At 41.7% G+C, this 26,809-nt stretch overlaps 1 long non-coding RNA gene across 1 annotated transcript; it reads right to left on the reverse strand.

Moving 5' to 3' along the window:
• Positions 1 to 26,809, reverse strand: LOC134736644 (uncharacterized). The gene is made up of 3 exons (XR_010120767.1): positions 26,692 to 26,809; positions 16,712 to 16,849; positions 1 to 95 (listed from the first exon to the last, which is right to left on the reverse strand). It is a non-coding gene; the product is annotated as an uncharacterized lncRNA (long non-coding RNA).

Below are 26,809 nucleotides of genomic sequence, written 5' to 3' on the forward strand. Positions count from 1 at the left end.
GTTCACACAGATTCTACAGGTTGCATCATTCATTCATTCATTGACTAATTTCATCAGCATTTCCTGGTTATGTCGGTACAGCATCGTTCAAAGTGCTATGTGGAGATTCAAGAGAAGGACACATAAGCACAAGTTGTTCCCAGCAGTGGGGGAAATGGCATGGGAAATGGATATACTATCCAGGTCTCTTTATGCACTGATATAGTCCCAGCACTTACAACAGTATCTGGTGCATGGTAGAAGAGTGAATGAACAAATGAAACCACAAGTGGGTTGAAGTATGGGGTCACACAATTGTGACCAACCCTCTTCTAGGAAGGTTCCTTTCCATTCACCACACAGGAGTCAGAACTTCTATCTTTCTACTCCCATCTCTGTAGCATGTACCACATTGGGGTTGTTTTCCTTTAGTTTGAAGTTTTTCATCAAAGTCATACATGCTTGGAGTTAAAAATCAAATAGTGCCCAAGGGCTGGAAATAAATCACATTGATTCTTTCCCCCTCCTTGCCCCCTCCCCACACTCCAGTTCTCATACCTCGAGGCAACCACTTTGAACCCTTTCAGCTGCAGCTCTGGAAATTACCTGCACAGCACTATGCAATACGCTTCGATGCTAAAGTTCTTGATCTAGCCATTTCAGACGGCATCTATCATCTGTTATGATGGATCACTATTTTAAATTAAGTCGTATTTTTATGACTATCTATGACTTACTTTGTTTCAAACACCCTGTCAGCTCTGCCATCTGCCTGCCTCTTTTCTCACCCTGGCGGTGGACACCCTCAGATATCTAGGGAGCCCCCCATTTTTTCCAGAATTCTCCTCTCCCTAAACCCCTATCCTCCTGCTCCAGGTTGGCCCACTGCTCCTCCATCTTCCTCCCCATGCTCCCAGCTCACCACCAGTCTTGCCTGCTCCCAGGGCTTCATCTTTCCAGGTTTGCTCCTTGATCATCCACTTCTGATAACAGAAGGAAAGGAAGGTAGAGATCTGAGTCTAGCATGCCTGAAAATCTATTTTGCCTCATATGTGAGTGAGCTTAGCACAGAGCCAAATTCTACATTCCCCTGTTTTCTCCAGATTTAGAAGGCATTGCTCCCTCATCTTCTAGAGTCTGTGTTGAGGAGTCTGATGCCATGCTCTGCTTTTTTCTCTCCTTGGAAAGCTTTTGGGGACATTTATTTATCTTCATTGTTCACAGCAATGTGCCTTGATGTGGGTCTTTTCCCTCTGCTGTGTTGATAACTCAGTCAGCTCTTTCAGTTTAGAGATTTACGTCTCAGTGTTAGAAAGTGCCCAGTGATTATTTTTTCTGACCATTTTATCTGTTCTTTCATTCTGAAACCCCTATGAATCAGACTTTCAGAAATCTCCGATGTCTCTTTTCTTTCATATTTTCTATCTTTTTATGATTTATATTAATTTACTCAGCTTTGTCTACCAACACCTACGGTGAATTTTTAAAAATCTGGTGTTGTATTTGTTTTAAATTTCAAGGGTGCATTCTTCACCTCTGATTGTTACCATTTTATAGCATTTTATCCTTGTTTTAGAACTGCAATGTTTCCTGCTTCTAAGGATAGCATTTGGGTTTTTATTTTTTAAATGTTCTCTCTTCCCTGCATGAGTTCCATTTTGCAGTTGTTTACTTGGGGCCTCCTCGTGTTGAGGGTTCTCTTGGTGTGTTTGGAAAACCTCAGTTGTCTGGCATCGAAGACCATCAAAGACTAAATGGAAGCTCTGTGTGCAAGGTGGAATCTGTTAATGGTTCCTTGAGGGTCCCCTAAATGATATTTTCCCTAGAGCTATCCAGGGAATCCAAAGAGGAGAAATCCTCCCATCTCCTGAAAGTGGAGAGTAGAGAAGGTGTGGGTTACTTGTGACGTGCCCTCAGGCTAAGAGACCATTCCATTGGCAGACATTGAGTATTCTCTCCCTCTTTTCAGCCTCATCCCCATCTCCATTTTGTGAATGGCTTTAAGCTAAGCTCTTCCAATTCAGTTCCTTCAGAAAATAGATCTCAAGCCTCCTGCCAGGAAGCAGTGGCTGGCAGCTAGCACCCTGTCTGAGACAGCAGAAGAGGGTTAAACATTCTCTGACTCCCCATGCAAGACCCTGCTTTCAACTGGATATCCCAGCCCCACTGTCCGACATTCCTGATACCCCCACATTCTGATCTCTTGGGGTTCACCAGGACCTTCTTACTGTAGATTCCATTCTCTAAGTGCACTTTGGGTTGTGTCTTTCTCAGTTCTGCTAAGTCAATGACAATTGTCCATCTAATTTTTGTCCTGAAAAATTTCATTGAACTCTCTTTTCTACTGATGTCTTCTTCTATATTCTTTGTCCTTAGGGATTTATTCCTTTTTACTTCCTTATTATTTTAACAGAAGTGTCAGAAGGGAGAGGTGATGCATACACGTTTCACATAACATCTTTGGGCTTGTGATTTGCTGATGTAAACACCTGTTTTTATTTATGAATGACATCCCCTCCTTTCTCTTTGGGAAAGTCTCTTCCCGGTTGCTCTCTGGTTTCTATTTTGGGAGGCATGATTTCCCCTCCGCTATTGGCTTTGTTGGTTTTTCCTTTTGTTCTGCTGTTGAATTTTCCCACCTGTTGTATGGTAAGTTTTGTTTGCATACTCTGCTTGCATGGACCTTTCCTTGCCCTTCTCCATTTACCCTTCCGTATCTGGAAGTTTCTGAGTGCTCCCATGCAGCCTCCTAGGAGGACAGGTCAGACCTGGGATTCATGCCCACAATAGCTCAGCGCAGTCTTCTCTGGGGCGCATCAGGGCTCCAGCAGACACGTGTTCATGTCTAGAGCCTCCTTCCACCCCAGCAAACTGCTTGTTTCTTACTGAAACCTCGCAGTGGGGGAGGGGAGCTTTCCTAGCTTTATTCACAGGCAGAGAATGTTCACAGGCTGGGGTTTCCAGCAGGAAGGGCACCTGGCATTGACTCTCACTGTCCAAGGAGGCAGCCCAGCCCCCTTCCTCCATAGGGTTGGCTTCTCACACCACTGCTGGCTTCCAGGCTGCTCACCCAGAGCTTCAGCCCCTGCTCACCACAGAGGTCTCCACTCCTGGTCCACAGAGATTTACATCTAGTTTTTGTTTTGTTTTATTTTTACTGTGACTGTTATGGGCTGAAATGATATGTTGAATGTCCCCCAAAATATGTTGAAGTCCTAACTCCCAGTACTTCAGAATGTGACCTATTTGGAAAGAGAGTCTTTACAGAGGTAATCAAGTTAAAATGAGGTCAGTGGAGTGATGAGCTCATGGGTGTGGACCCTAGGATTTGACTGGTGTCCTTGCCGAAAGGGGAACTATGGAAACAGAGATACCCAGAGAGAAGACAATGTGAGGAGACACGGGGCACACCACCGGGGCGGTGCTTCCACAAGTCAAGGAGTGCTGAAGATTCCAGCAAACCACCAGACGAGAGGGGAGAGCTCGGAACGGGCCTTCCTCACAGCCCCCAGAAGGAACCAACCCTGCTGACACCTTGATCTTGGGATTTGCAGCCTTGAGAACTGTGAGACAATACATTTGTATTGTTTAAGCTGCCCTATTTGTGGTCTCTTGTCCTGACATCCCCAGGAAGCTAAGTTACTGACTGTATATTTTAATCCTTCAAATATATACTCTATCATCTCCATGTATAAATATATTAAATATATATTTGGCATTAGAAAGGGGAGGCTTCACATGCATTCCTCTACCGCCCTGACCAGAAATCTATCATATTACCTGGTTTCCTTATCTGCTCACCATGAGGCACTCTGAATCCAGAGGTTTTAATTCCCCTCTGTAACCACAGTGCCTGGTCTCTTGAAAGTGCTCAAGAATTGCTTTGTGAATCAGTTAATAGGCTGAGAAGGTGAGGGACTGATCAACTTGATGTGTGGTTATTCAGGGAATACTTCTCAAAAGAGGTAAAAATAGGCCGGGCGCAGTGGCTCATGCCTGCAATCCCAGCACTTTGGGAGGCTGAGACAGGCAGATCACTTGAGGTCAGGAGTTTGAGACCAGCCTGGCCAACATAGTGAAACTCCATCTCTACTAAAAATGTGAAAACTAGCCAGGTGTGAAGGGGGCACGCCTGTAGTCCCAGCTACTTGGGAGGCTGAGGGACGAGAATCGCTTGAACCCGGTAGGTGGAGGTTGCAGTGAGCCGAGATCACCCCACTGCCCTCCAGCCTGGATGGCAGAGTGAGACTCCGTAAAAAAAAAAAAAAAAAAAAAGAGAGAGAGAGAGAGAAAAATACTGAACAATTGGCTTTCATATGTATGTTCCTAATTTTGTTTTCTAATTGAATGCACTAGAGAACAATCTCGTACCCCCAGGCCTACCACATACATGAGGGTATCCCATCTGTCCCAGAATGGACTTTCCAAGAACGAGGCTTACATCATAATCCAGACCCTTGGGATGATCTCATATTTTCTGGTCCTTTCCTGAACTCTCATTTATTCATCCAAGAATTAATGAATTCTTTGAACAGGTAGCTCTTGAGCCATCAGTCACAGATATTTGCTGAGTGCAAACTAAGTGTTAGGAATTGTCCTGGCAATGGGATGCATCTGTGAGCAATACAGACCGCTTCTGTCCTCTCATGAACCCTGGAAAGAGTCACAGATGATTATGTCCAACAGCTTTCGGTGACCAGATTGTTTCACACACAAAATCCACACCTCTGGGGAAGAACAGGTTTACTCCCTAGGCGTGATTGAGTAGAGCAATTTGTTGAAAGTACAATTTTTTTTACTTGTGCTCTGAGACCCCTGGCACTCGTAAGAGCAGAGCCATCTCTGCATGGCTGTGTTGGGCAGATGCATGGAGCTGTGGAGTTTGAGAGACCTGGGTTTGAATGAAGAGGTTGACCCAATTCCTGGGGCCTGGGCTCTCTTACTGAACCTGTCTGGATCTCAGGGCTCACCTGTGAAAGGGTGGGAGCAATCCTACCTCACAGAGAGCCGGGAGAGCCTGATGAGGGAATGTGCTCGCATGACTGTTGCTTAACCGTATATCAAAAAAGTCCCCAGTATTCAATACGAGATTAGATTTCCTTGGAAAAGCTTATAGAGAGGTGCTAGGGTTTTGAAAATAGAGGTTGAAGAAATTACTTGTCTATTTCTCTGTTTTGGTGGCAGTTTCCCACCTACCCTGGGATATAAATGTTATTGGTGATATAGATATTGTCCAGCCCTCCAGCACTGTGTCTCTGCTGGGATTCCATGACCAAAAAGGAGAGAACCAGAAAACTGCGCTCTCAATAGCTGAGTGCTCTGTGGTCCTGGCCCCCAGTCTCACAATCAGACTTCACAGTGCATTTGATTCATGGTGCATGCCAGGAAGAACGCTGGCGCTTTGGGCTTGGTAAATGGCTTACTTGGTTTTCGGTTGAATTTCGTGTTGAGGCACAGCTAATTAGAACCCATCTGAAGATGGCATAAATAACTGGGTACTTCCACAGGGCTCTTGCCTTTAATGTTCCAATGACAGTCCTGACCTCCATCAAATATCTCCTCTTGCTCATTCACCCCCAGCCCAGGCTGGAGTGGGACATGGCAAACAGCACGAGCAGCAGCAGTAAGAAAAGAGACACTCAGGTGACCGCCATGCCTGTGACTATGTCATTTTTAATTAAAAATTCTCCTTACCCATTTTCTGGGATAGCCAGAGCAACCTATTTTATTTTTCTGCTTGGTTCCAGGTATGTGGGGACAGATGGCTAATATTTGCCAGGTTGTACATATATGTACATAAATACCTTTTCTCCTCTAGCCTTGGGCTTAAATATTAAAGATGACAACCCTTATTATTGTTAGGGATTGTGAGTAAGAGAAAATTCTCATTTTGTGCACTCAAGCAAAATGACTTAATCAATTTCTCCTTGACTTACACAAAGGGAGTCTGAAGTTAAAGTTCATGCTTTAGAAGGCTTTATTGTGGAGACTTTTTTTCTCTCACACTGCACATCGAACTGACTTTTTACTCAACTGCTAATGATGTTGGGATAATTAAGATAAGCCTCAGAAACACTGCGTGGAGACAAATAGAAATTCCACTTATATAGTGGAATTTCTTTAAAAAGAAAATTGCCGCAGTGTTTATTGTCAATGAATGCATTATGCAATTGTATATCATTGTAAGTCAAGTATTGGTACCTATTGTGTCTATATGACAGTTTTCAATTCACCCATTTCTCAAAATGTAGAGTAAATCATCTCATCTAAACAGAACAAAACAAAACAAAAGAAAGAAAGAAGGGGCCTTAATGGTAGGTGTCCTTTTTTAGCAATGATGTCCTTTTAGTGACAGCTTGTAGTAAAATTAGAGGGTCCTGGGGTTGTTTTATATTATTTTTTGTTCTGCTTCTTAAAGGTTACTTAAAGTTTTAACTCTGATGAATCTTAGCTTTACTAGATCTGGGTGGCATGGGAAGGAATTTGGGAAGTTGGGAGTGAATGTTGCAAAAAGGCAACATAAAATACAGGGTGGAACCTGTCTAAAAAGACAGTGATACCGATGTAAAGGATGGTGGCATCTAAAGGTCTTGCTACTCAAATATGGACCAGCAATATCTACATCACCAGGGACGGGGGCGGCGGGGTGGCCCACATTAGAAATGCAGATTCTCAGGTCCCACTCCAGATTCACTGAGTCAGAATCTGCATTTTAATGAAATCCCCACTGAGTTGTGAGAAGCACTGCTTTCAGAGACACTTCAGATCAGAGCGAATTCAAACATTTTATAAAGGAGAAAAGAGACTTACTCAAGGTCACTGACAACATAACCAATTACTGTTGTTCTACAGTCTCCGCTATCTGTTAAACCTCCACGGCATCCGTAGTTACAATCCCTATTTAAATTCCTATTATCATTTATTTGTGTTTGTTTTCTTTTCTCCTTGACTAATATTGCTAGATGTTTGTTTTGGAGTTTTGTACCCTAGAAAACAATTTTTGGCTTTGTTGAACCTCTCTCTATATATTTCCTATTTCATTAATGTCTACTTTTACCTTTATTATATTTCTTCCCTTTTGGGGTTATCCTGATTTTTGGGGGGGGGTAGGGATTGGGAATTCTTCATTGCCTCTTAGGCTTATTACATTTTAGATTTTCTTCTTTCCTAATATAAACATCTAGAACTATAAGTTGTTCTCTAAGTATCATGTTAGCTGCACGTGACAAATTTTGATGCGTAACTTTCAGTTACAGTTTAGCTCCAGTATTTTCTAATTTCCATCGTGATTTTCTTTTTAATACATTAACAGATTTAAAGTGTTTTATGTAAGTTTCCAAATGCACAAGGTTTTTAAGTTATTGAATTGTGATTAAAGAGTACAGTCTATGGAATATTTACCAAACTTGGTATGTTAAGGTTTCCCACAGAGATGGTGAATTTGGTAGCTTCTTTGGTAGAGCTGTCAATTTTCGATTTATGTGCGTTTGAGAGTCTGCTGTTAGTTCCATTCAAATTGAGAACTGTTACATATTTCTGGAAAATTGGGCCTTTTATCATTCATTATATCACGACCTTTAGTGCTAGTAATGCTTTTTGCCCTAAAGTTCACCTAGTCTGATGTTAATATTGATATCGCTACTTAATTTCTCTTTTAGTTAGCATTACCTTGGCATATGATTTTTTTTCATTCTTGACTTTTAATCTTCCGGTACTCTTATGCTTAAGGCATATGTCTCTTAAACAGCATACACCTCGACTTAAAAAAAAATCCAGCCACACAATTTTTGCCTTTTTGCCAGAAAGTTTAGTTCTTTTACATTTACAGTGATTACTGGATTTTTATCCACATCTTACTTTGTACTTTCTATTTGTTCTACTATTTTGTAGTTTTTTCGTTCTTTACTTCTTTAAAATGTTTCTTTTTTTCTTTTTGTTATTTCATTCCTCCCACCTCCACTTATTTGGAAAGTATGATACAATATGTCTTTTTGTTTAGCGGTTACTCTAGTACGAACAAGCATGCCAACAACATTTAAAGTTAATTAATAACTTTATGCTCCTGTTGAGGATTTTAGAAAGCTTTAACTACAGTCAGGCTCCTCCCCACTTATATTTTATTCTTGCCTGTTATTTAATCCTTACCTTTCCCTACCAATTAGATATCATTAGGCCGGGCCCCGTGGCTCACGCCTGTAATCCCAGCACTTTGAGAGGCCGAGGCCAGCGGATCACAAGGTCAGGATATGGAGACCATCCTGGCTAACACAGTGAAACCCCGTCTCTACCAAAAATACAAAAAATTGGCCGGGCGTGGTGGGCGCCTGTAGTCCCAGCTACTCTGGAGGCTGAGGCAGGAGAATGGCGTGAGCCCAGGACACAGAGCTTGCAGTGAGCCCAGATCGCGCCACTGCACTCCAGCCTGGGCGACAGAGCAAGACTCTGTCTCAAAAACAAAACAAACAAACAAACAGAAAACAACAACAACAAAAAAAAAACAAATTAGATATTATTATCAATCAAGTGAAGTCACTTTCCTTTTGCTTGAAATAAATCTTTTAGAATTTCCTTTAGTCAGAGATTTGTTGTTGTTTTATGATAAACTCTTTATGTTTCTATTTATATTAAAATGTCTTTATGTTGGTCTCCTTCTTATAAGATATTTTAATTCTTTCACATATTGACAATGTATTCTGCTGTCTTCTGGCTTCCATTATTGTGACTAGGAAATCAGTAGTAAGTCAAATGATCACTTTGCTGTGGGTGATCTTTCTTTTGTCTTTCTAGCTGCTTTTAAGATTTTCTCCTTTCCAAATTTTTGCAATCTACCCATCTGACAAAGGGCTAATATCCAGAATCTACAAAGAATTTAAACAGATTTACAAGAAAAAATCAAACAACCCCATCAAAAAGTGGGCAAAGGATATGAACAGACCACTTCTCAAAAGAAGACATTTATGCAGCCAACAGACACATGAAAAAATGGTCATTATCACTGGCCATCGGCAAATCAAAACCACAATGAGATGCCATCTCACACCAGTTAGAATGGCGATCATTAAAAAGTCAGGAAACAACAGGTGCTGGAGAAGATGTGGAGAAATAGGAACACTTTTACACTGTTGGTGGGACTGTAAACTAGTTCAACCATTGTGGAGGACAGTGTGGCGATTCCTCAAGGATCTAGAACTAGAAATACCATTTGACCCAGCCATCCCATTACTGGGTATATACCCAAGGGATTATAAATCACGCTGCTATAAAGACACATGCACACGTATGTTTATTGCGGCACTATTCACAATAGCAAAGACTTGGAACCAACCCAAATGCCCATTAATGATAGACTGGATTAAGAAAATGTGGCACATATACACCATGGAATACTATGCAGCCATAAAAAAGGATGAGTTCATGTCCTTTGTAGGGACATGGATGAAGCTGGAAACCATCATTCTCAGTAAACTATCGCAAGGACAGAAAACCAAACACCGCATGTTCTCACTCATAGGTGGGAATTGAACAATGAGAACACTTGTACACAGGAAGGGGAACATCACACACCGGGGCCTGTCATGGGGTGGGGGGAGGGGGGAGGGATAGCATTAGGAGATATACCTAATGTAAATGACCAGTTAATGGGTGCAGCACACCAACATGGCACATGTATACATATGTAACAAACCTGCACATTGTACACATGTACTGTAGAACTTAAAGTATAATAATAATAAAAAAAAAGATTTTGTCCTTTCCTTTGCTACTCTTTAGCTCTATTATGATGGATATAGGATTTGTATATTTCGAAAAAATTCTAGAAAATTTTCAGCAATTATTTTTTGAATGCTATCTATTCTTCATTCTTCTTTTCTACTTAAGGACTCAGATTAGACACATATTAAACATTCTCATGTTGTACACCATCTTTCTTAACCTTTGCTTTATATTTTCTATATCACTTTTTGTAATTTCCATTGTAATTTCTTCTTTAAACCACAGGTTATAGAAACATGTTGCTTAATTTTCCAACATTTGGGATTTTTCTAGTTATATTTCTATTATGCATTTACAGTGTATTATTACCATGAAAAGAATACATACTCAATCTTCTACATGTTGCCTGATTAAAAAAAAAAAAAAAAATTAGCCTGGGTGCGGTGGCTCACGCCTGTAATCCCAGCACTTTGGGAGGCCAAGGTGGGTGGATCACCAGAGGTCAGGAGTTTGAGGCCAGCCTGGCCAACACGGTGAAACCCCATCTCTACTAAAAATACAAAAATTAGCTGGGCGTGGTGGCAGGTGCCTGTAGTCCCAGCTACTCAGGAGGCTAAGGCAGGAGAATCTCTTGAATCCAGGAGGCAGAGATTGCAGTAAGCTGAGATTGCACCACTGTACTCCAGCCTGGGTGACAGAGCAAGACTCTGTCTCAAAAAAAAAAAAAAAAAAAAGAATTAAAATTAAAAAAATTAAATTGATACATATTTGTACATATTTATAGAGTGCAAGCGATATTTTGTTACGTGCATAGAATGTGTAATTATCAAGTCAGAGTATTTGTGGTATTCACCACCTTGAGTATTTATCATTTCTATGTGTTGGGAACACCTTTAAATTCTCTGTTCTAGCTATTTTGAGATAAATAATACATGATTGTTAACTATAGTCACCTTACTCTCCTGTCAAACATTAGAATTTATTCCTTCTATTTCACTGTATATTTGAACCCATTAACCAACCTCTCTTCCTCCTCCATGCACATCCCTTCCAGCCTTTCATAACTATCATTCTACTCTCTACCTCCATGAGATCAACTTTTTTAGGTCCCACAAATGAGTGAGAATATGTAATATTTGTCTTTCTGTACCTGGCTTATTTTACTTAACATAATGGCCTCCAGCTCCATCCATGTTGCTGCAAATGACAGGATTTCATTATTGTTTTATGGCCAAATAGTATTCCATTGTGTATTTATATTAATACCACATTTTCTTTTTTTTCTTTCTTTTTTTTTTTTTTTTTAAGACAGAGTTTCGCTCTTGTTGACCAGGCTGGAGTGCAATGGCGTGATCTTGGCTCACCGCAACCTCTACCTCCCAGGTTCAAGCGGTTCTCCTGCCTCAGCCTCCCAAGTAGCTGGGATTACAGGCACATGTCACCATGCCTGGCTAATTTTTGTATTTTTGGTAGAGATGGCTTTTCACCATGTTGGCCAGGTTGGTCTTGAACTCCTGACCTCAGGTGATCCACCTGCCTTGGCCTCCCAAAGTGCTTGGATTACAGGCATGAGCCACCACACCTGGCCACCACATTTTCTTTATCCATTCATCCATTGATCTTTATTTCCCTAGACTGCATTCTAAATTGTTTCACACCCATCTTCCAGTTAACAAATACCCACGTTAGCTGTACCTAATTAGTTATTCCACTGATCTTTCTAAAAAATATAATTGCGGCCAGGAGCCGTGGCCCATGCCTGTAATCCCAGCACTCTGGGAGGCCTAGGCAGGCGGATCACTTGAAGTCAGGAGTTCAAGACCAACCTAGCCAACATGGTGAAAACCTGTCTCTACCAAAAATACAAAAAGTAGCCAGGTGTGGTGATGGGCACCTGTAATCCCAGTTACTCAGGAGGCTGAGGCACAAGAATCATGTGAACCCAGGAGATGAAGGTTGCAGTGAGTCGAGATCATGTCACTGCACTCCAGCCTGGGTGACAGAGCGAGACTCAGTCTCAAAAAAAAAAGTGTATCTATATAATTGCTATAATGTAATATGTATATAATTGCTATAATTTTCATTTATTGAAGATCTACTAGATTTGTTTTTAAATCCACATGTTCCTGTTCAAGCTTCTAAGCTTCTATTTAATTTTTTTCCTGAAATCTACATGGGATTATAAATCTTTAATTTTAAAAGAACATATTAGATGTAGATAATGAGTATTCTTTATCTGAAAATAAGTATGTGAACTCTTAAAAGATCTATTTCTACTATCTGTTGTTTCTGCCTCTTCTCCTTCATAGTAACTTGATTCCTCACAAATTTCATAATTTTTAAGCCACTTATATTCTTTGCAACTTTACCTGTGGGAATTCTTGCAGAACTGAATTAAATTATGTTTATTTTTTCTTTAGAAAGGTCGCTTATTTCTATGAGTCATCTGGAGATGCTACAAACAAAGGATTTTAATTTAAAGTCTGCTTGATGTTTTCCAGATCACACAAGTAGTTAGTTAAGATAAAATCTTGCATGAGGGCTGGCATATGGTTGCAAATTCTCAAGGGATATATTTTTTTCCTTCTCCACCTGTCAGCAAGGCCGAGAGAAGCAAATTTTTTGCTATAAATTTCTGTGCAGTGGGGCTTATGTCTCACTCATATGTAGTATAAGTCCCAGCTATATATGGGGGCCTCCTATTATATTCCCTCCTTGGGCAGAATCTGGGCTTTATCTCCATCCCCCTACACCCAAGGTACTTGCAAAGTGAAATCTTAAGATCTGGTGGAAACCCTTAAAGGAAAAGCTAGCTTTGGAACTTATTAACCTCCCAGAGGTCTTGCTTTTATTTTATTTTTATACTTGGTGTATTCCTCACTTATAATCATTTACAAAAGTTGGTTTAAAATTTTTAAAAAACCATTTTAGTTGTTCCAGTCAGGACAGTCATTGTGTACCTGACTGCCATATTGCTAGAAGAAGTTACCAGGTATTCTTGAAGGAAAACAGAATTTAAGGGAAGCTGTGAAGACTGCCTATATACATCTTATTGTTGCAGGCTTAGGGCAATGTTATTGGTAATTCAGGATCATAGAAGACCAATGGTACAATAAGTAGGTGTATTAGTCCACTTTCACATGCTGTAAAGAACTGCCTGAGACTGGGTAATTGATAAAGGGGAGAGGTTTAATTGACTTACAGTTCTGCAGGACTGGGGAGGCCACAGGAAACTTACAATCATGGTGGAAGGGAAAACAAACATATCTTTCTTCACATGGTGGCAGGAAGGAGAAGTGCAAGCAAAGGGGGAAAAGCCTCTTATAAAAACATCAGATCTCATGAGAACTCACTATCACAAGAACAGCGTGAGGGTAAACACCCCATTATTCAATTATCTCCCACTGGGTACTTCCCATGACATGTGGGGATTGTAGGAACTACAATTCAAGATGAGATTTGGGTGGGGACACAGCCAAACCATATCAGTGGTAAAAATTGGATTATTGTGCATTAATGGAGAGGATCAATTACACAAAGAACCTAAAAATATGTTTGACACAAAGAGAATTGATTTTTCCAGGGAAATTAAGGAATTTAGAGACAAACTGGGGAGATGGAAAATTAAACAAAAAATTCTAATGCTCTTTGGGGAGTATCTTCTGAATTATTTTTATATTGCAGAGAGTTTGTAAACAGACAGGCCTATTTATTGTAATTATTAAAATTAATAACCAATGTGTTAAAGTAGTAAAATTGTAAATGTAAATATTCTTACACTCTTATGTTTAATTTACAAATTGTATCCTACTTATAAATCTAGTAGTTTTTGTCCAAAAACAAGAAATATGATATCACTTGTTCTTTGATTAATCTTAAATTAACTTAAGCTTAATAGTTAAAGTCTTCTAAACAATTGAATACACTGGCCAGGCGCGGTGGCTCACGCCTGTAATCCCAGCACTTTAGGAGGCCGAGGTGGGTGGATCACGAAGTCGGGAGATCAAGACCATTCTGGCTAACACAGTGAAACCCCGTCTCTACTAAATATACAAAAAATTAGCCGGGTGTAGTGGCGGGCGCCTGTATTCCCAGCTACTCGGGAGGCTGAGGCAGGAGAACGGTGTGAACCCAGTGGGCGGAGCTTGCAGTGAGCTGAGATTGCGCCACTGCACTCCAGCCTGGGCGACAGGGCGAGACTCCATCTCAGAAAAAAAAAAAACAAAACAAACAAACAAACAAAAACAATTAAATACAACTTACAAACATAATTATGTTCTTTTAAACATTTTTAATGCCTGACTGGACAGATTTACAAAATAAAATCTTCCAAACTCTTAAGAAACTCTTGCAAATCAAACTTATAAACATAGTGAGCCAGTTTTTCTTTTCTTTTTCTTTTATTTTTTCTATAGACAGAGTCTTGCTGTGTTTCCCAGGCTGACCTCAAACTCCTGGGCTCAAGTGATCCTCCTGCCTCAGCCTGCTGAGTAGATGTGATTACAGGCACACACACCATACTTATTGCAGATCAGTTTTTCTTAAACATTCAAATACTGTTTTAAAATTTAATCAAATTCTCTTATACTTCATGAATTAAAATTGCAGGTCTAATACCAATGATGTATTTCAAATTGAAATCCCAAAATTGATATATCAGAGCTTCAAATGTATATTGTTTCTACCCCTTATTATGTAGATTATCCTGATTATAAAACTTATTAATAAACTTAACACAAAATATTAATACCACAGGTTTTTTTCCTTCACCATTTCTCTACTTATATTAATATAATCTTAGAACTGTAAAGCCACTTAAGTAGAGAGGACAGATTCTTATCACTTGGGACAGCACCGATAAGACTGGGATGAAGTTTCAGGACCACAGTGAAATTGCTTATTGGTCAGAGATTGAGTGGGATGTGGGCATGATTGACCCTACCCAAGCATGGGTGAATATACTGAACCAATTCCATCAACCAGAAACCCAAAGCCACACTTTTCAACTGGGATTTCGTCTTCAACCAGTGCATCATGTTTCTATTTTATCCACTTTTTAATCAGAGCCCTTTCACCTCTTTACTACCTGAGTTGGGTAGATGTGCCCCTACCCATATTGTAACCAACTTCCTTCATCATTTGTTTGGACTCTAATAACCTCTCTACGATCTGATTGGATACTATGTGTTACTGTTTGCTTGTTATTTGGTTCTCATCCACAATTCTGTTATCATTTTATTCACAAGGATGGACATTTCATCTGACCAAGGCAAGTCAGGAAAGACTTACAGGAAGAAATAATGTCAAAGCCAAGATCTGAAAGATTCATCCATCTATTTTAAAAATATTTATTGAGTAATTAACATATGCAAGTACTGATTTGGTATCTACTGAGTAGCTAACATATTCAGATACTAGTAGTCTAGTGGTGAACGCAACAGATTAAATGGCTGCCCTCATAAAGCTTATCTTTTGGTGGAGGAAGGTAACAAGTAACTAATACAGTATAAATGAGGGGATGGTACGTGAGCAGTAACCTGAATGTCAAACAACAGGGGAAGGTGGAAGAAGATAAAGGAAGTCACTAAAAAGGATGACATAGATGAGTGGTTTTCAACTTTGTCAAGCTCAACACCCCTTTTTAAAAGTAATAAATATTTTGTAATACCCCTCTTTTGTTACCCTGAAATTAAATTCACAGATAATATATTTACTCAGGTGCATAATTTTTTAAAAGAATGTACATAATGGCCTGACTATAATAGAAACAATTCAAATAGGATAAAACCTAGGCATTTTTTATCCATATATGTCCAATCACAAAAACAACTACTCTAGGTATTTCAGAGGAGAGTTAATGTAGAGAATTGGTTACAAAGGTTTTGGAAAGGCTGGAAGAGCAAATCGATGAAGGTAGGGTTTTCCAGGATTAGTAACTATAGGGAATGACTAACCCCTGAGAACTGGAGAAGCAAAAACAGAAATGGTGTTACTCAGAGTCGTGGGTAGCCCGGCTGTGGCTGCCATCCTTCATACCATAAGATCCAGGAGGAACCAGAAGCCAGTGTCTCCTACTGGCAGACCCTCAAGTGAGGCAAGATGGGAAGGAATCTAGGAGCTGGAACTTGGAGGTTTCCAGCCCCAGAGGCAGAAGGCAGAGCTTAAAACAAGTGTGCATTGCCAAGAGATCACAGTGTCAATTTGCAATTTTTAGGCACAGCTACATTTGAAGATACAATGAAGAAGTCAAATGCTTGAATCTACTTTTAAATAAGTTGAGATTTAGTAGGAATAAGACAATGTTCCACTAAATGTAGACACTTTATTTATATGATGTTTGGAAATAGAAGGCTAAATAAGTATATTCACCTGTATGTATAGTCATCACAGATACAGTGACCACCACACACATATATACAGGTGGTGTGATGTTGTGATGTTGATTGAGCTGCTGTCACTGGCATTGCCATTGCTGACGAGATTCTCCAGGTGGCTGAGTCAACATTTCACAGTAAAAGGTCTAAACACACTATTAGTTGCATTGCTGGAAAATTTAGTGTATACTAAAACCACACCAAAAAGCTTCGTGCTTATATGCAAAATGAAGTTAGGTTTGGGGTTCAAATCATTATAAATTTTTTTTTTTACCTGTATGAATGTCCATTAGGATGTTCAAAACTGGGGCTGGACTCGAGTTTTGGAGGACATCTAATTTTTCACTCCCTTGCCTTCTAAATGTCATTTGCACATTGCCACCACATCCCACTCCCACCCTTCATTATTATGACAACTAAAATTGTCTCCACAGATTTTCAGTCCCCAAAAAAAGAGGGAGCAGTGATTCTGATAAGACCACTTTTCACATGGAAAATTATTATTGTGGCTGGGCGTGGTGGTTCACACCTGTAATCCCAGCACTTTGGGAAGCTGAGGCAGGTGGGCCACCTGAGGTCAGAAGTTCTAGACCAGCCTGGCCAACATAGTGAAATCCAGTCTCTATTAAAAATACAATAATTACCTGGGTGTGGTGGCGGACGTCTGTAATCTCAGCAACTCAGGAGGCTGAGGCAGGAGAATCACTTGAGCCCGAGAGGTGGAGGTTGCAGGGAACCAAGATCACGCCACTGAATTCCAGCCTGGGTGACAGAGCTAGACTCTGTCTCAAAAAAAAAAGAAAAAAAGAAAAGAAAATTATTATCATCTGTGAAGTGAAAAGCAGGTTAGGAAATAATATTTCAGAATAATTCCCTGTCATTATTTTGAAAAGTGTTTATTCATACATACAAGAGAAAGGTTGGCAGTTGTCTTAGTCCATTCCCGGCTGCTATAAGAAAATACCATACACTAGGTGACTTATAAACAACAGAAATGTATTTCTCATCGTTTGAGAAGATGAGAAGGCCCAGATCAAGGTGCCAGCAGATTTGGTGTCTGGTGAGGGCCCTTTTCCTGGTTCACAGACAGCTCTTCTCACTGTGTCTCAGGTGGTAGAAGGGCCAAGACAGCTCTCTGGGGTCTCTTTTATAAGGGCATGAATGCCAATTGTGCAGGCTCCACCTCACAACCTGATCACCTCCCATATACCATCACCTGGGGGTTAGGACGTCAACATATGGATTTGGGGGGAGCATAAACATTCAATCCATTGCAGTAGTGTATAAGCCAAATGTGAACAGTGACCATCTATGATGTAGAGATTTGAGGAATGATTTTTTTCCCTTTTTCTGTATTTTAAAAATTTTCTACTTGAGAAACTTTTAAGTTGATTCAAGGGGAAAAAAAAAATCTATCGTAGGTCAAGCCAGACAGGATCAGTGAGGATCCTGGTTCCTTGGACCTGTCATACCCAAAATCTATCAACAGGCGCTAACTGCTTGACACACGCTCCTGAAACAAGCATTTACTCAGATGAACTCCCAGCAAAGCCACCCTCCTTCCTGCACGTAAACCCCTCTTGGTCTTTGCTCTTCTTGGGGATGGTGAACAGGGTGTTTCCTTTCTTGGAAAAGTGCTGTGGGTCGGAAGCAGGCTGTGCTGCATTTGGGGCTTTGTAGCATACTTTTCCTTAAGTACAGGAACCCCCCTAAACTCAGCACTTTGTGATGTAGTGATATTTCTCCCTCATGCCTGCACCATACATCTCAGCTATAAACTCCCAACTGCAAGACCCAGTCTGAGGTTCGGATAACCACTCCCCACCCATAGGCCAAGCCAAATGCCCCAGCAGCGAGCTGCAGAGAGATAAGGGAAGTTGCTTGCTGGGTGCTTGTGGCAGGCCTGCACTTTGAGCCCTGCCAAGAAAAAACAGGGAAGGATGGTAGGACAGGAACACAGCATGAAGTCATTGGCAGGGGGTCCCTGTATATTTCCAAATGACTGCCCATTAGGATTTAACCTAACATATTGTCTCCAAGCCAGCTGCCAGCCTCCAAGACCTCTGCCCTGCACAGGCCCTTATGTTTGCACCAACAGGCAGGGTGTGGTTGTACCTGAAACACACATCGCCTAAGCCTGAATGCCTGGGCCAAGACTAGGGATAGCTTCCAGATGTGGGCTCCACATCTGGGCCAGCCATCAGGAGACTGCTTATTTGAACAAAGACTGTAAGTACTCAAAGAGCCCCAAGGTCCGGAGAAGGCTGCCAAGACCTGGCGCACAGACGAGTACAGAACAGACCTCAATTTATGGTTCCAGGGAGAAAGAAAGCTATGCTTTGTGGTCCTGTATTGATACTCACGAAGCCAGGTACTCTGTCCACACAGGATGCGCAACAGCTCCATCCACAGGGCTGAAATGAGAGGCTTAGCCTCCAGGATAAGCAGAATTCCAGACTGAGGATGGGCTTCTACTTTCAGCAGCCTGTCTCTTGACCCTTCCTCACTTTCCACATCATCTCCTAATTGATATTCTCTGGAAATGTTTTAGAAATACAGCATTTTGCAACTTTACAGTTTGGTGGGCCCTTTTAGCCCATCATCCCCCACCAGACACCCATTGTTTTACACAGATCCATGTGACTCAAGAATTTTCCCCACTGGGGCCGGGCGCGGTGGCTCACGCTTGTAATCCCAGCACTTTGGGAGGCCGAGGTGGGCGGATCATGAGGTCAGGAGATCGAGACCATGGTGAAACCCCGTCTCTACTAAAAATACAAAAAAAATTAGCCAGGCGTGGTGGCGGGCACCTGTAGTCCCAGCTACTCGGAGAGGCTGAGGCAGGAGAATGGCGTGAACCCAGGAGGCGGAGCTTGCAGTGAGCCGAGATTGCGCCACTGCACTCCAGCCTGGGCGACAGAGCGAGACCCCGTCTCAAAAAAAAAAAAAAAAAAAAAAAAAGAATTTTCCCCACTGGATAAGGAGAAACAAACGAATAGAGCTACTGGCAGTCGTCTTTGGAAGAGGCCAACAAGATTGCCGTGACATGGGGGCAGAGTCTCCTACACTCCCGGGAAAGGGGAAACATACTTCTCTGCTGAGTCACTATGGGCTGACTAGTCCCCCTGCCCCCACCCCCGCCAAATTCATATATTGAAGTTCTAGCTGGCAGTACCTCATGATGTAACCGCATTTGGAAGTGGAGATTTTAAAGAGTCAATTAAGTTAAAATGAGGTTGTCAGAGTGGGCCCTAATCTAATGTGACTATGTCCTTATAAGCAGAAGAGACAGGACACAGACACACACAGAGAGGCGACCACACGAACACAGGCAGAAGGCGGCATCTACAAGCTGAGGAGAGGAGCCTCAGAAGAACCCATTCCTGCCAACACCTTGACCTCAGACATCCAGCCTCCAGAACCAGCCTCCAGGAAATACATTTCCATTGCTTAAGCTGCCAGTCTGTAGCAATTTGTTATGACAGGCCGAGCGGACTAACATGAGGGGGATGCTTGGGGTGTGCTGGGGAGGCGGGTGAGCTGCTTGGCTTGTAAGGGCCCTGGGGGCCAGGCTGGTTGGGAGGCCAGCGTGGCCCAGCGAGAAGCCCTGGGATGGATCTGAGCCCAAGGATGTTTGTCATTTTTTTTTTTTTTTTCAGTTTTGTGCTTTCATTAGCCTCAAACTGTGAATAAAGTTCTATTAAATGTCACTGCCTGACCTCTGCGTTGCTGTGGGACATAAAGGAGAGGGTCCTTGGCTGGGCATGGTGGCTCATGCCTATAATCCTAGCACTTTGGGAGGCCAAAGCAGGTGAATCACCTGAGATCAGGAGTTCGAGACTAGCCTGGCCAACATGGTGAAACCCTGTCTCCACTAAAAATATAAAAAATAGCTGGGTGTGGTGGTGGGGGCCTGTAGTCCCAGCTACCTGGGAGGCTGAGGCATGAGAATCGGTTGAACCTTGGAGGCGGAGGTTGCAGTGAGCGGAGATTGAGCCACTGTACTCCAGCCTGGGTGACAGAGCGAGATTCCATCCTAAAAAAAAAAAAAAAAAAAAAATGAAAAAGAAAAGTTAAAAAGGAGAAGGTCCTTGCTGAGGATGGAGTAGTCAAGGGAGAACCAGGTCCCTTCCTCTGGGCACAGAGGAGGATAGTTTTGGGACAGGATGGAAACCTTTGAGTACAGACCCAGGACACATGGAGGACCCACCCATCGCAGGGGTAGCATTCCTGGGGTTTTCCAGAACAGCCAGTGGGCAGTTGGAGGAGTAACAGCTTTCTTCAGGGAAGATGGCGCAGGCTTGTTCTAGTATAGTTTGGATAACACATAGCACAGGAATTTCACTAGCTATGTTACCTTAGGGAAGTTACTTAAACTCTCTGGTCCTGTTTTTGAGTATAAAATAGGAGAATTATCCCTTCATAGAGTTGTTATAAGCATTAAATGAGACAATGTATAGAAAGGATTTAGCACTTTCTCTTATTCACCAAATATTTCTAAGCACCTACTGTGTGCCAGGTACCATTTTGTGCTGGGAGGCTGCAATAGAAAACAAGAGAGAAAATGTCCCTGTCCTCACAGAACTTATATTGTTAGAGATGGAGAAATGATGAAGGAAATAAAAGTGGAAAGTGGTTCTAGAAGGAAGAGGTGGGCTGCTGGGTCAAAGACTGTTGCAAAGTCAACATAAGGAGAAGACAGATCCATGAGCAAATGCCACATGTCCTCTCCTTCATGGGGTGTGGCTTTGGGTTTGTGTGAGGTGGGACGGATTGCTGAGCCCCTGCATGAACCAGACCCTGGAAAGGTGATGCACAATGGAGAAGAGGCTGGAAAAATCCTGCTCACTGGCCCAGGGAAATAATGAGGAAGCTGATGTGTGCCCAGGATCCTGAGTGAGGAAAAATAAATCTCCTGTTTAAAAATAAAAGAAGTTTGGCAGTTCCTCGGAAAGTTAAATAAGAATTACCATAAGACCCAGCAATTCCACTACAAGGTGTGCACTCCAATGGCTGGGGGGAGGGACTCAAGCAGATACATGTACACCAGCGTTCACAGCAGCATTCATAGCAGCTATTTACAAGGGCCCAAAGGTGGAAACAACCCAGATGTCCATCAGCAGCTGAATGGATAAACAAAATGTGGTACATACGTTTCGTGGAATACTGCTGAGCTTTCAAAAGGAATGAAATTCTGAGGCCGGGCGCAGTGGCTCATGCCTGTAATCCCAGCACTTTGGGAGGCCGAGGAGTGGGGATCGCTTGAGTACAAGAGTGCGACGCATTATCCACATGCATCCTTCCTTTCTGAGGGAGGTCGAATGGATCTGCTTCGGTAGGACGTCGTTTGTAAGTTACCGAGCTGTGCTCAGTGCAGTCGAAAGCGCGTGCAGTGCGCTCAAGACCCCCTCGCACTCAGGGCACACCACCTGCCACTGGGCCGTGCTGCCCCCTCTGGCCGGTCCGCACACTGCAGCCCGAGGCGAGCCCTCCCGGAGGGGGGGTAGGCGGGAAGAGGCATGGAGGGTGCAGAATTCTGAGGCCTGGTAGTATTGTTTTTCAGACATAAGCCCACTCCTAATTCCGTCCCCTCTGAAATAGATTTGTGAGATATTTACAGTGCTCCTGTTCCCATGAAACCAAGCTCAACACAAAGAAAAGGAGAAGGCAGCCAACCCAAGGAGCTGCAGCGCCCTCCGTGACCTGGAGCAGGTGCGTGGTCAGGACCGCACGCAGCGCAGTTCTGGGCTCCCAGAGCCAATGGGTTTGCAGCGGCCCAGGGTATACTCCCTCCAGAACACCCCTTTTCGAAATCCATTGGCATACAGAAAGAGACTAACATGTTCCACTACATTTTTAAACCTTTTGCATGAAAATGAAAAAACCACCATATGCTAAATTTTTAAATGTCAAATGAAAAAAAAATTTTTTTGTAATTCATATGAAAAACAAGGCCTAATCTTCCTAATATATAAAGAGCTCCCAGAAAAAGGAAGAAAAGAAAAAAAAAAGAAATAACCCAAAAGAAAATCTGGGCCACATTCACAAAAGGCAAACACTGAAATATTATTTTCACCCACAAAATTGGGTGATTTTTAAAAACCCACAAAAGGAAAGGCTAAACAGGAAAGCATCCCTTGGAAGCCACTTGCTTGATGGCCCCCACATTGAATCACAGCACAATTCTCAAGAATTCACTTTTCACTTTCCCCACAAATGTCCTTACTACTAAATATGAGGAGATTCACAAATATTTCTAGAGAAAATTATTTCCATTTAAATAAACAGAAGAAAAAAATAGATCCCATTCCTAGATTTTAAAAAATGTTATTAAAGGATAAACTCTTTGACAGTAAGACTATTTTACCTCTGTATTTCAATGCTTATTTAGCTTAGTACTTAGAAAAGCGATATTAATTAGTTTTGGATGGTTGTGATAAATGGATGGATGGATGGATGGATAGATAGATAGATAGATAGATAGATAGTTAGATAGATAGATAGATTGTGATGCACTAATGAAAAAAGATGGAAAAGAAGGGAGGGAGGGAGAAAAGAAAGAAGGGAAGACAAAGGACAGAAAGAAAGAAGGCAGGGGAATTCTTAGGTTGGTTGGATGGATAAATGGAAGGAAGGTTGGGATGGAAGAAAGGATGGTTGGTTGACTGACTGGCTGGCTGGATGTGATGGAATAACGAGTAGGTGGATGAACGGATAGATTACTGGGTGGAATGGATGATGGAAAGCTGAAAAATTGGTAATGAAATATAGCAAGACTCTCATAAAGTTATGTGGCTTGTCTCGGTTTAGGGACAGAAGGATTGATGATATAATTCTCTTCTTTTCTAGTAAAAATGGGAAATTTCATAAATTTTCTTAACTAGTTTCATTTACAGCTGCCAAGACATACAGGGTCTCAACTGAGATCCTGCCTCTTGAGCAAGAGGAAGGTGAAATGAGGTGCAAGAGTTAGCATCTTTATTTTACAGGTGAGGTAACTAACTCAACCCTCCTTTTGAATAATAAATATCCAAGCTATTACAGACTTTATAAAATACCATGCATTTAAAATAAAATTGTAGGCCATAGAAATGAACAAAAGAAGGGAAAGAACAGGGTCATTAAAGTTATTCTATGAGCTAGGACAGGTCACCCCAACTGTGGTTATGGCCAAGGCTAAATTACAGAGTGCAATGCCATCTGCCCCAGTGTTCTCTTCCTGTCACTCTCAAAGGCTTTTTATTCCAATTTATTTTAGGAGTGCCAAAAGGTATGTTTCTAATTCTATTTCTCTCTAGTTCTTTTTATAGTACTCAAGTCTGGGCAAATATCAGTAACATAAACGTGTGTCCTCGTTTTTGTATTTTAAGTCAGTGATAAGTTGAAGTACCCTGGATTTCCTTCTTCTTTGGAATTCATCACCTGCTGTTTTCAGAGCCAGCTGCACCTGTGTGGTTTTCGGAGCACAAGTCCACCTGCTGGACTGCCTGCTAGGCCATTAGCAAAGCCAGTGGCCAAATCACACACTTGGGTGTTTTTAGATTCTGTCACTTTAGTGATTGTGAAAAGCTCCAGGCTGCCTGCACCCCCTCCCAATATTTGCCAGAGAACTGGGAGCTGGGGACAGGGGTTCATTTGGAAAATATCAGTAAGAAATAGGAAGTTCTAAAGTACTTATTATCTATGAGGAAGACAACCAATTATTGCCCTGAGTTTATTGCGGTCTTTCTCTCTTCACCTGTAAAAAAGTGCATTTGCCCAAAAGGTATTGAATTAAGGGGGTATAGTAGATGCTGCCAGATTCCCATATACCTCCCCTTGTCCTTCTTCTTCAGTGCTGACAGGCTCCCATGCTAGCTGCCAGCACCCATTTCATGGCCTGAGGACTTTCTCTTGCCCTGGAGCTCCCTTTGCTACCTGTGCCACTGCCTGAAGTGCTAGGGAGTTGATGCCCCTGGGAACAGCCACCCAACAATGATTGACAATTGGTATATATATACCCCAGCTCCCTTGCTTTTCAGGTAAAAACTCCGATGTGTGTGTCCTACATTGGCTTCTAGAGTTTCCCAAGTGGAATTAAGCTTCAGTCACCCACAGTGGTAGCTGAATGGATAACACAGGCTTTACTGGCTGCCTTCTCTTCCTGTCTCACTTCCCCACTCCCCTGCCAGCATCTCCTGGGGTATTATCTTTCAAATAAACTACGTGATCTGGAATCTTGTCTTAGGGTCTGATTCAAAGGGAACCCAAAGTCAAACTTCCTCTATGAATGGGATATTGCTGGGGAGATAGCAGAAGACATCTGGGAGATTCCCTTGCAAAACCAGAAATTATGGCTATCTCTCAAGCCTGAGCAGTCTACACAGTTTAGAGTTCCTCTGATGCAGTTTAGAGACCCTGTGGATGCCATGTACACCTTCAGCCCTGGGAGGGTGGGCTGAGGTGGACCCCAGCCAGAGGTGTTCAGAACACAATGAGCCCTGTAGACAAAGATCAGGGGAGGGTCGGGACAGTTGGACGACAGAAGGACCCATTGTGTTCTCCTGTCATCTCCATCTGGTGTACATTCTCCTCACCAGTCCCTTTTAACTGTGAGATAGGAGGCGGAAGGAGAAAAATGACTGGAAAACAGAGGCCTTCCTGCATTCTACTCATTCCTTTTATACTCAACTTATTTTTATTCTCTAAAGTACACTTTTTAGTGTTTCTTTCAGGGAGGACCTGCTAGGAGTAAACTCATAATTTTTATTTGATTAAAGATTTATTTATAGGCCAAGCACGGTGGCTCACACCTGTAATCCTAACACTTTGGGAAGCTGAGAAGGGCAGATCACCTGAGGTGAGGAGTTCAAGACCTCTGGCCAACGTGGTGAAACCCCATCTCCACTGAAAATACAAAAATTAGCTGAGCATGGTGGCCTGTGACTGTAATCCCAGCTACTCAGGAGGCTGAGGCAGAAGAATTGCTTGAACCCAGGAGGTGGAGGCTGCAGTGAGCCAAGATCGCACCACTGCACTCCAGCTTGGATGACAGAGTGAAACTCCATCTCAAAAAAAAAAAGAGAGATTTCTTTACAGTTCTCCCTTGGTATCTGCAGAATATTCCAAAACTCCCTGCAGATACCAAAATCTACAGATGTTATAATGCATTATATAAAATGGCATTGTATTTGCATATAACCTATGCATATCTTCCCGCATACTTTAAATCATCTCTTCATTACTTATAATACCTAATACAATATAAATGCTATGTAAAGTTTTTATATGTATTGTTTTTAATCAGTAGTTTTCTTCTGTTGTATCGTTGTGTCTTATTTTTTTCTTAATATTTTCAATCCATGGTTGGTTGAATCTATGGATGTGGAACCTGCAAATACAGAGGATGGACTGTATTTTGCCCTTAAAGTTGAAAAATAGTTTAACTAGGTTTTGAAGTCTACACTGGTCGTTATTTTCTGTTAGCTTGTGCCTTGTCTTCTGACTTCTCTTGCGGATACTGAGGAGGCTGTTGTTAATCTAGCAATGTCATTCTTTTGTAGATAAGCTCACTCACGCTCTCTCTCTCTGTCTCTTTTCTTGATCCAGATAAATTTAATCCCCCTTTTCCCTCTCTGCTATTCTACAGTTTTATTTTCATGTGTCTAGCTGTGCCTTTATTTTTATTTCAGGGTCCTTTGCTGCTTGAACCTGAGGAATCATATCTCCTATCAATTCTTTTAAAAATTTCAGCCATTGTCTCTTTGAGAATTGCCATCATCTTATTTTTTTCTATTCTCTCTTAAAATTCTTATTAGGGATATGATAGCTCTTGTTATTCTACCCCCATGTCTCTTAAGTTTCTTTTAATATTCCCTATCTCCCCTTGGCTCCATATTCCAATTTACAAACTCTTTCTTTAGCTGTGTCTAAGCAGCTGCTTAACCTCATCCACTGAGTGTTTAGTTTAAACAGTCCTATTTTTCATTTCTAGAGGTCCTATTTTTCATTTCTAGAGGTTCTATTTTTTTTTTTCAAATCCATCTGGTCATAGTTGTCCTCTTTAGTTAGCCTCTCTTCTATGGTTTTTACTTTAAACATATTATATTATACTCTTTCAATTGAGCATTTTATTATCTGAAAGCTACCATGTTTGGGATGAATGCTTACTTTCACTCATGATGGAATATATCCTTTAGTGTTTCATAATTTTTTTATTATAAAATTCTCTTTCAGAGATGGTCTTGTTTTATTCTGTTTTGTCTTCTGTGGGAATCCTGTGCAGCTTGCATCTTAGACATGTCCCTCCATAGTGGTTTCAGTTTTGCTGTTGCCAAGTGCCTTGGAGATAGTCAAGGCAATTAAAAAATCACCACTTCTGTGCTGCCTCAGGTCACTTTCCATCAGCTGAGTCTTGGAACCTTTCCTCACTGCTTGCATGGCACCTTGCACACATCTCCATGGCACCTCACATCACACTCTGTTCTGAAGCTTATATGTCCCTTTCCTCTATTATCCTGAGAGCTCCTTAATATTCTTCAGGTCTATCACAGAGCTCATAAATATTTGTTGCATGAGTGAAGTTGGAGAAGCCAGCCCTCAGAGCCTCAGCTTCTTTGAATGGGATGTTATATTTCATCCTTACCTCATAAGAGTGTTGGGATATCATAGACTCTCAGTGTCAAAAGGTGCTGTAATTCAACCCATAGGAGGGCCACATTAAATGCTTAATTCCCTGCATAGGATAATTAACTAAAAAGCCC

The sequence above is a fragment of the Symphalangus syndactylus genome, chromosome 1, assembly GCF_028878055.3.
Source record: "Symphalangus syndactylus isolate Jambi chromosome 1, NHGRI_mSymSyn1-v2.1_pri, whole genome shotgun sequence".
Taxonomy (NCBI): domain Eukaryota; kingdom Metazoa; phylum Chordata; class Mammalia; order Primates; family Hylobatidae; genus Symphalangus; species Symphalangus syndactylus.